The sequence below is a fragment of the Myotis lucifugus genome, unplaced genomic scaffold (assembly GCF_000147115.1).
Source record: "Myotis lucifugus unplaced genomic scaffold, Myoluc2.0 scaffold_3, whole genome shotgun sequence".
Taxonomy (NCBI): domain Eukaryota; kingdom Metazoa; phylum Chordata; class Mammalia; order Chiroptera; family Vespertilionidae; genus Myotis; species Myotis lucifugus.
This window is the reverse complement of record NW_005871051.1, coordinates 8,636,514-8,646,671: the sequence shown is the minus strand read 5'-3', so window position 1 is coordinate 8,646,671 and position 10,158 is coordinate 8,636,514. Positions and strand designations below refer to the sequence as shown.

General features: G+C 39.9%; 1 long non-coding RNA gene across 1 annotated transcript; it reads left to right on the top strand.

The window, feature by feature from the left end:
• Positions 1–1,033: 1,033 nt before the first annotated feature.
• LOC106698937 lies at positions 1,034–9,857 on the top strand. The gene is made up of 4 exons (XR_002830837.1): positions 1,034–1,102; positions 4,932–5,017; positions 7,147–7,307; positions 9,642–9,857. It is a non-coding gene; the product is annotated as an uncharacterized LOC106698937 (long non-coding RNA).
• Positions 9,858–10,158: the final 301 nt, after the last annotated feature.

The following is a 10,158-nucleotide window of genomic DNA, read 5'->3' as shown; positions in this document are numbered from 1 at the left end:
TGAGGGTCACCTTTGTTCAAATATGGCTCAGAAAAGACAGATGAACCATTGAGGAATTGAACTGTAGCTGGTAAAATTGACCAGATAATATATGTATCTCCTTCTTCCTATCTCTTGATCTGAGTGATTCCCACCAATGCAAATTCTGACCTACCTCTTTTGTTCAGTTTAAGAAGAAAAAGTAAAAAAGATATATTAGTGCATGGTGCTGGATCAGTCACTGTCCTGATTTTATCTCTGCCTTTTCCATTCTTTTAAATTAGATTTTTCATTTTTCTTTAGGTTTCATGTTTCTTCATTTGATCATGCAGCATCAATAATTTCTCTACATTTGCAGCTAGTCAGGCTGTAGAATATATCAACTATATTTTTAATGGTACACATGAAATTGTACTATAATATCCCAAAGGCAGAAGATTGATTCTATTAAATTACAAATAAATGTAGAACATTCAGGGATGCTGGAATTACAACCAATGGTATGTTGTCTGACATATGGAATGGAATGTTTTCTTGATAGCTAAAAATTGCTTTTATTGTCTGAATATCATAAAGGAGTTTTAAGTTGTGTTTAAAGTAAGGTAATAGAGTGAAACACACACTTCAAAGAAAATATTATGTTATATTATATACTAACCATGTTCTAGGAAAATTTTCTTCTTTGCAGGTGTCCTGCTTCTGAGAATTTGCCTTGACCCATGGTCCAGCTGAACCAGTGCAATAATGAGTTGCAAAGATCTCAAATTAACATCTATTTGCCCTTTACGTTTACAGCAGTGCTTTCATATAATTACATCATTTGGATCCTGGTTATGACCACACAAGGAATATGACTCTCAGCACCTTACCTATTATGCATATGGTCCTTTGTCCCCAGGGGGCTGAATTGGAAGAAAACTAACACTATTAAATGCCTCCTATTAGACTCATTGCTAAGAGCTCCTCTTTAAAGTCTTCTTACATCTTTTTTGTTACCAGAAGATGTAAATGTGCTGAACATGAAGCATTTCCCATTTTCATCCATAACCACCAGTCAAATTGGGAAGTCCTGAGAAAAGGAGCAGGAAGAAAATGAAATAAACCTCCAGATACAGTGGAAAAGGTAAAAGCAAAGTCACCCTAATCGTGGAGTATATTTATGTTTCCCAACAGATGCCTGGGAATCTCCTTGCCTAAAGCCCTCCTTTCCCCTGGTCACGTTCACAGAGCACAACAGCCTATGTGCACTCTTGCGCAGATAACCAAACCATAACGCTTGGAGCAAACACGGTCACTGTGAACGCTTTGCCCATATGCTCACCCAGGAGCCACTGACAGTCCCCTCCTGGGAGATTTCCTGCATCTCCTGGCCTGCGGGGGTCTGCTGCTCCTCAGACACGGAGCCAGTGCCTGGGCCTCATTGAAAATGCTGGACAGTTAAAGCTCCCATGTGCGACCATCAACCAAGGAGTGGTGGGCTGTGGGGGAGGAGTTTCCTTGGTTCATCAGAGAAGCAGATGCTAAGGGGGGATTGAAAAGGGAAATGACCTGTGAAAGGACATAGGAAGGGGCCAGGAAAGCTGGGAGAACGGTGAGACCCCGATGCAAGTCTGACCTGAGGAAATCCCTGACCAGGAATTTGGTGGGTGCATCCTACATGGTGGGAGCACCGTCAGGAAGTCCTCACGCCGAAGTCTCCCAGAAAGGAGTCCACGTGGCTCAGGAACAGGTCCGCCTCCGTATCCCCGCCACACCAGGTTATTAGAGGGAGCAGCCCGTGGGAGGAGTGGTCTCGGCATACATGTGGCCAGGAATTTCTCTGCACCGGCCCTGGGCCCTCAGCCAATTAGCTCCCTGAGTAGCTGGTCTGCCAGGCGCAGCCACAGTGGATTAAAAGCAGCTCTTTGAAGGGACAGTTTTGAAGTGTGTCCCACCCAGTTGGTTCCTCAATGGACAGGTATGAGGTAATGTAGCTTTGAGTTTCATTTCTGATGATTAGTGATATTAGCATCTTTTCATATGCCTTTTGGCCATTGATATGGTGGAGAAGTGTCTATTTGGGTCTTTTGCCCATTCTTTAACTGGGTTATTTGGGTTTGTTTCCTTTTTTTGCTTTTGAGTTGTAGGAGTTCCCTATATATTTTAAACAATAACCCGTTATCAGATATATGGTTTGCTGATGTTTTCTCCCATTCCCCAAGACAGTGCTTTTCCATGACATTTAGTTACTGAGTTCTGTCTACCTTGAAGCAGGTCCTTAGCCGTGCTAACTTGGGGAGCCATGTTTATGCTCAAACGGGGATGCTTAGTGATGTTGAGTGGGTTATTTCTTATTAGTGGGCCCCAAACACACCACTAACGCTTACTCCTCTCCTGAATTCTACCATCTCCCTGATTCCAATTCCTGAGCGTTATCTAACGAGGTTGGAATAGACCTTAACAAAATGTTTCTTTAAAATCTTTGCTTAGAATTGTTCTTTCTCATCGAATGACATGAGAATGTGGTTAATTAGGGCTAACACAATTAGGTCAAAGTATCTGCAGAAATACTGTACTTTATCTCTGAGAGCTTCACGCGGCTTAAGTGTATTTTTCCTGCTAATTGAACACGGACCAGGGTAGCCAGGACAGAAGCATTTGCCTTTCACACCAGGCCTATCCCCTAAGCCCAGGAGATCACCTACATTCCCACTCTGGCAGAATAGAATGAATTTTCAAGTTAGTTCTGCCTCATTGAACCCTTTATTAGAAAAAATCATAAATCAGGTGGTGAGAATAGAGCAATAGGCCCTGACTTCTCAGGTGAAGTCCCCAGGTAGATTTGCCTTAAAGTTGCTATGGCAACAGGGATGATGTGCTGCACTGTATACCTACCTATTCGGTGAAGCCACAGTGAGGACACCCAGTGGCATATACTTAGTCAGACGGAGCCAGCATTGTATTTTGTGCATCTCATTCTTGCACACTGACCTCCTGCCCCCTTCCCACAGCTGCTACTCTTACCACAAATGAGTGTCATTGAGGTAGGAACTCCCCATCCCCTTTCTTAGATTTGTGGGCCTCCAAGTATTATCATCTGGATGACACTCTCACAGTCCTCTTGGTAAACTCTCAATCCTAACTCCTCTCTATTTGTTTATTCAATTTCAACCCCACACTACAATGGGGAGCATGTTATGGTATTACCGAGGTCTTAGTATTCAAGATAAATGCCAATTCCAATTACTATTATTTTCATACACATAAATATATTTCAACATTAAAATTAGGTAGAATGTTATCTTAAGGTAAAAGAAAATTATTCCTAAGAAAAGACATTCTGTACCTTTATACTATCATTTATATATATTCACACACCAGTACTGGTCTGAGAATTGGTATTTAGGAACTAATATGAAATAGCATCAATAATGAACACTTACTGTGTGTTTGCTATGTGCCAGGTACTGTTCCATTGCTGTACAAGCATTATCTCATTTAATCCCCACAATAACACTTGAGGTAAGTACTGTTACTATTTCCATTTTACAGGTGAGTAAACTGAGGCAGTGAAAATAAGTAGCTTGTTCTAGATGATGCAGTCAGGATTCAAACTCTGCGCTTGAACTCCAGGGCCTGCATCTTTAACACCTCTGTTTTACTGCAGTGGTTCCCAGAGCATAGTCAGGAGCCAGCTGCATCAGCAAGACTTGGGAACTCATTGAAAATGCAATACTCTAGACCTACTGAATCAGAAATAGGAGGTGGGGGCCCAGCTACCTGTGTTTTAGCAATGTGGGGTTCTGAGGCATGTTGAAATTTGAGAACTTTCACAGTATGCCATTCTAAGATATACACAACATAAATACACTATTATTTATTTTCTATCTCTTTGAAAAAATATTGTATATCCCTTAAGAATAGCATGACATCAAGCTCTTTAACATTTATCTTCTATAGTATAGGTCGTATTGTGGACCTCCATAAATACTTATTAAATTGAAAAGGAAATGCTACTGTCTGTCTTTGATGACTTAATTTAATTGTCTGTAAAGATGAGATGCCAGATTAGAGAACTTTTTGAGATTCTTTGTAGCTCTGGCAATCCCTAACATTGTAACTGTCTTTTGTTGTGTGTATTTGTGATAATCAGGAATTACACGAATATAAAACTAATACAGCATTTTGCTTGCATGTGCGATAATCGTTAAAAACACAGCATGCATCGTAGCAACATATGGCATTTAAAAATAAGCTTTTCATTTATGCCAGGAGACGCAGAGCTCATTTTGTTTTGCCAGAGAGTGTGTGATATTGGTAAGTAAAGGTTTGAAGAAAGTGTCTTTCTTTGGAATACATTTGAAAGATTTCTTTCTCTTACGCACAGCATTGGCGCTGCATCTCTGTCACAGGTGCAGCTCAACAAGACAATTCTCTCAACTACTCGTATAGGAAAGTCCTCTAGAAATAACAGTATCACCATTATTAGTGATCATGTGGAACAGAAAACCTGCAGTCCCACAACTGAAGTACCTGGCATGTGATCGACTCTAGATATTACATGTGATCGAGCACTAACAATTTGCTTTGAAAAATATCAAAATTATAATTATAAAAAAGAATTTGAAGTGGCACGGATATTCTGCAGTTGTTACCAAGGGTTCAATTGAAGACTTCCTTCATTTCACTATCTCAAGGATGACATTATATGTTCATTACTGAAAAGAGACAGAGAAACAAATTTGATGCTCATTTTTAATTTCTTTGCCAATAACAAAATCAGGCTGAGATCTTATACAGAATTTGTTAGATTACTAAGATTTTTATAATGTCTATTTACAGAGCTCCAAAGGGTACTTTACTATTAATACTGCACTCCCAGATGTCTTTATTATTATTTGCTAAATGTAATTGGCAATATACACTCAAAATGTTCTCTCCATTTACAATTTCTCATGCATTTTTTTTTGCAGAGGTTATGTCTACATGAAGAAATGTGCTAAGAAGACTATAAATTTCTAAAACTTTTCTATCACCTCAAGCAGAAACTCTGTAACCAGTAAGCACTAACTCTCCATCTTCCCCACCCCCATCCCCCTGTAACATTTATTCTACTTCCTGCCTCTATACATTTGCCTATTCTAGATATCTCATATATGTGGGATCATGCAATATTTTCCTTTTGTGTCTGGCTTATTTTACTTAGCATAATGCTTCCAAGGATCATCCAACTTGTAGCATGTACTGGAATTTCTTTCCTTTTTATGGCTGAATAGTATTTCATTGTACGTATATACCACATTTAGTTTATATCTTTATTTGCTGATAGACATGTGAGTTGTTTTCTACATTTGACTATTGTGAATCTACTGCTATAAACATTCAATCCTAGTTATATATTAGAACAACATATGGAACATACTGCTGCCTGGGCCTCACCTCAAATCAACCAAATTAGACATTCTGGGGATGGGATGCAGTCATGGTTGTGTGTCTTTGAACCTCCCAAGTGATCCTATTGCGTGGCCAGGGCTTCAAACCACTGATTTACAGGCACATCTCATTTTATTGTGCTTCACTGATATTTTATTTTTTACAAATTGAAGGTAAGACCCTCCTCCACCAGCAAAAAGATTCTGACTCACTTTACTGTGATACTTCCTTTACTGAAGTGGTCTAAAAACAAACCTGCAATATCTCTGAGGTATATCTGTACAGAGGACAAATGAAGTCCAAGTGTGGGTGCAATTTCTTTAAGGGTTGTTTCTTAAGACAGTGTGTAGGATTTAGTGTGTAGAAGCGTCACGTGGAGGGCTTGTTGCAAAGACCTACTTTCCGTCCTCAGACTAGGAGAATCTGGTTCACTAGGTCTTGGATAAGACTTAGGAATCCCATTTGTAAACAAGATACCCTTCGGGGGATTCTAAAGTTGGTGGCCTAGAACCCCACTTTGAGGAACGCTGACTTCAAGACTGTTTAGCCTGGCATAGAGAACTGCACATCTTTGTTACATTCTGATTACCATGCCATCTTTGCATCTTTAATTGCAAGAAGCCATTTGTCATAGGACAAACTCAGAGAGAGCATAGAGATGGCTCAGAAAATGCTCTTCACTTTTACACAGAAATAATTCAGGACCAATCAGAACATCAGCTATACCATCTATAATAATAAAAGCATAATATGCTAATTAGACCGGCATCCTTCCGGACATCCTTCCTTCTGGACAAAGCTGCAGCAGAGGTGGCCGCTGCAGCAGCAGGAGCCAAGGCCCTTGCACGAATTTCGTGCATCAGGCCTCTAGTGCCTAATAAAAGGGTCATGTACCCAGCAGAGCAGAGCTGAGTTAAGGATTCTGGTACTCCCTTCCCACTGGCTCATTTGTGAGTTCTGTCTCCTATTCTAGTAATCAGTTCTGATAGCTGAAAGATTTTGTAGTTAGACTGCATCGACCAGTGACTTTTTATAAAAGAGGTGTTAAAATGCTTACAAAATCAATGAAAATTTTAAAATGCTTAAGCATCAGTGTCTTATGTTTTTCTGACTTCCATTTTGTGCTTATGCTACAAATGCATAGAAGATAGTGACTTTCATTAAGTTGTGCCTGGATTCATTTAGCTGATGTTTACTTTGTAGGATAATATTTTAGATCATGAAATTTTAATTCTGAAATACATATAATGCGCACACACATTCAACTTTTTTAGAACTAAAACATATTTATATGCTTTGTTGTCTCCAGTCACACTTCCAGGGGTGTTGATCAATTTCTTCACACCTAGATGCCAACATAATGGAGTGACAATGCATTTTTCACATCCTCAGTTTCGCTACAATAAAAAAGCTTTCAGACTATTCCAACTTTCTACTCCGGTTACTGCTGGAAAGGTTATTGGTATCTGATATGTCAGACATGAGAAAAGTTCTGTCTTCCCACGCATGGACAGAAATGCACTTCACTTACGTGTAAAATTATGAAGGATGTAATTTTGCACTCAACTTCAATTATAATAATTCTTTCACTTAATATGGCCTGTTTCTTCTTTGCTTGGCCCCTTAAGTCTGACAGCCTTCTCTTCCCATAAGAGAACAAATAGAATTTTGCCAAAATACGGCTTGGAGGGGAACGAGGAGTTACTCCTTTCTTATTTGTGTTATTCTCTAAGTTTAACTTCTATATTTTGACAGCTTTCCAAAAAGTGTTCTTAAGACTTTGCAGTGTCCCAAGAGTGACAAATTCATGGCAAATTTTGACTGTTTTGTCAAAGCTGGTCAAACAGCACAAAGTTTCCTTTCTGAAGACCTCCTGGAGCTGACACAGAAAGGTAGTAACCTGACAGCTTGTTTGGGTAAGTGTCCGTGATCAGGCCTCTTCCTTTGGATCCTGAGGTCAAGATACCATATATTCTGGGTCTGGAGCTCTAGTCTTGGTCTAAGAATCCAGAGGAGCTCTTATATGTTCCTGGCTGGGCCCAAGAGAGCTTAAAACTTGAGGTGGATAGGTAGGTTATATTTTAGTATTAAAACCTACAGAGGACCTGGCCCTCTTAAAGCATCTTCTGGGTGAATCTTATCGAGATGATGATGGAACCCAAAGCCTCTCTTGAGAGGAATGAGGAATGAACTGTGAATGTTTAGCGAGAGAGAAGAAAGGTTCAGTAGGGGACCTATTGTTTATCTTCAAGGACTAGGAAGATTTCCAGGTCTTACTGTGGATGTGATGAGAACAGCACCCTGGTTCTCTGGGTCATGACGGCATTCTCAGCCCCTTGAGCTGATGTTAATTGATTTTAATGACTCGTAAATGGGCCTGTTCTCTGGGACTGAGGAGCAAGGTTGCCATTCAGCTCTTTCCCTGGAGCTTAGCCAGCAGCTCTCACTCAGCTTCAGCATCATGATCTTGGCATTTGGTTGCAAACAATCCCATTCTGTAAAAGTCTTACAGTTGAAAGCAAGAGGCAAGGTTTTTACTTCACTTTCCTAATGGGAGCTTGTTGTCAAAACAATACATGCTGAAAAAGTATTAAATTTTAAACTAATAAGACCATGGAAAACATGTCTGCCAGTGGGGGTCCCCAGCAAAAGTTTCAGTATAAACTGGCCTCACAGTTCCAGCAGGTCTCCAGCAGATTTCAGTGACCTTTTGTAGGACTCCTTGCAAACCACAGGGTGCTTGGTGGATGTTTACACCGCCAGTCTTGTCAAATTATGGGCACTCCGTGGATGTAACAAATGATACAACAACAACAAAAAAATGTGTTTAAATACTATTAGTAGAAAAATAGCACTATACATTTTTGTGGAGGCCACATCTTTGCTGGAAGAAGCAACTCCTTGAGTCCCAGCTGATGCTAATGGGAAAGCACTTCAACTGCACATCATCCTGAATGTTTATCCTCAGGTTCAAAGTTATTGTGCGGCCTGGGACTTTCATAGTCTGTAAGTGTTGGCCTGAGGGGTGCGTGTGCTCACCAATTAACTAACCTTTTTGTGTTTCTGTTAGAACTTTCTAGTGCAAACTCAACAGGTTTTATTACAAGTAGTTTCCTGGAAGATATGATTGTGACTTGCTGTAGTCTTCTTGTCACTCAGGCAGAAGCCTGCAAAGGGAGAGAACCTTAATGGTTCACCTCTATCTAACTGGCTTTCAGGGTTGCAGGTCCAAAAAGTAGATCTTGTCATTTCCTCAGAGAGAGTATTACTAATCAAAATTGTAGCCAAATCATATATGCATCAGAGATTAATTTTCATGAAAGCTCAAATCACCTCATCAGACAGAGTGGCAATTGCCTTAGATCAGCTCATCCTGGCCCACCAAGTAGATCTATGTGGGAAGGCACTTGATAATCTATGTCATCAAAGCACAATGATAATGTATGATTAATGGCATCAAACAATAATAGCTTAACATCAACGAATACTTTCTATGACAGATTCTAAAGGCTTTACTCATGACCAACTTCTCTAGTCCTTATGTGTTAGGAAGCATTCTAAATGCTTTCATATATTCATTTATTTCACTATCCATGAGGTAACTATTAGTATCATCATCTCCACTTTACAGATGAGAAAACAAGCCCAGAGGGATAATAACTTGCCTGAAATCACTGGGAAGTGGTGGAATTGGGATTTGGAAACAGGTCTATGCCCCTTTTTTATCCCAATATACTCTTCTGCTCTGTGGGGATGCATCGAATACACCTGCACCATCTGCTGAATGGGCCCCTCCTCCCAGATGATAACATGAACTCTGAAATGTTACCCCTCACACTCATTTTCCTGATTTTCAATGTCGACACATGCTTTCTTAGACGATGTTAACCTAATTGATTAGCCATCGTCAAGGCCTGATCTTTCTGCTCTTAACCTGGGCCATACCTTTTAAGATGACTTTTGTCTGTGTTTGACCTCATCCATCATGTGCTGACTTTATTTGTCTGCCTTTCAGAGGGCTGGGGATGCCCCTCCAAGAGTGTGGCCTACTTGGTATTGCCTACAGATATATTCAAATGTTTTAGGACAATCTACGCTCAATGACACACATCAATTAAAATTCAAAAGGGAAGACACAGGAGGGGGAAAATGTGATGAACAAAGTCATTATTGACCTCAAAATATGTTGTCCTGGAATCTTTGCTAATATGATTGGTAAATGTCGCTTTCTTTTCATTTAACTTTTTCAGAGCACCATGCCCAGCATCACACAAGTAGTGAGGAGCAGTTATGGAAATTTGAGAACTACGTAAGAGGTGGAAAAAGAAATGGAGGTACAAACCATGTATAAGCCAAAGAGACAGCTTGTACTTATTTCTTCACTGCTCAGAGAAAAATATTATCCAAGATCAATGGAGTGGGCACTTGCAATGACAGAATTCTGTCAATACCAACTGGTGGAGTGTATTCTATTTGCTTGTCAATGCACTTTTTGATAACCAGAGGCTTTGGCTGTGCATATACAATGGCAAATAAAAAGCTCATTTCAAACAGACAGGGCCTTCCAAACATCTCAATATTTTTCATAATGTGTGAAAAATAAGGTTTTTTGTTAGTGTCTTTCTCACATTTTATCAGAAAGTTTTAGCATTGTGACAACAATTCCTGAATGTATATCGTGTGCCTTAAATGGCTTGCTTACATTAAATATTCCACTTGAAGTCTGAATTGCAGGCTGGATTTTGCTTATTCCTGGCATTATGGTAC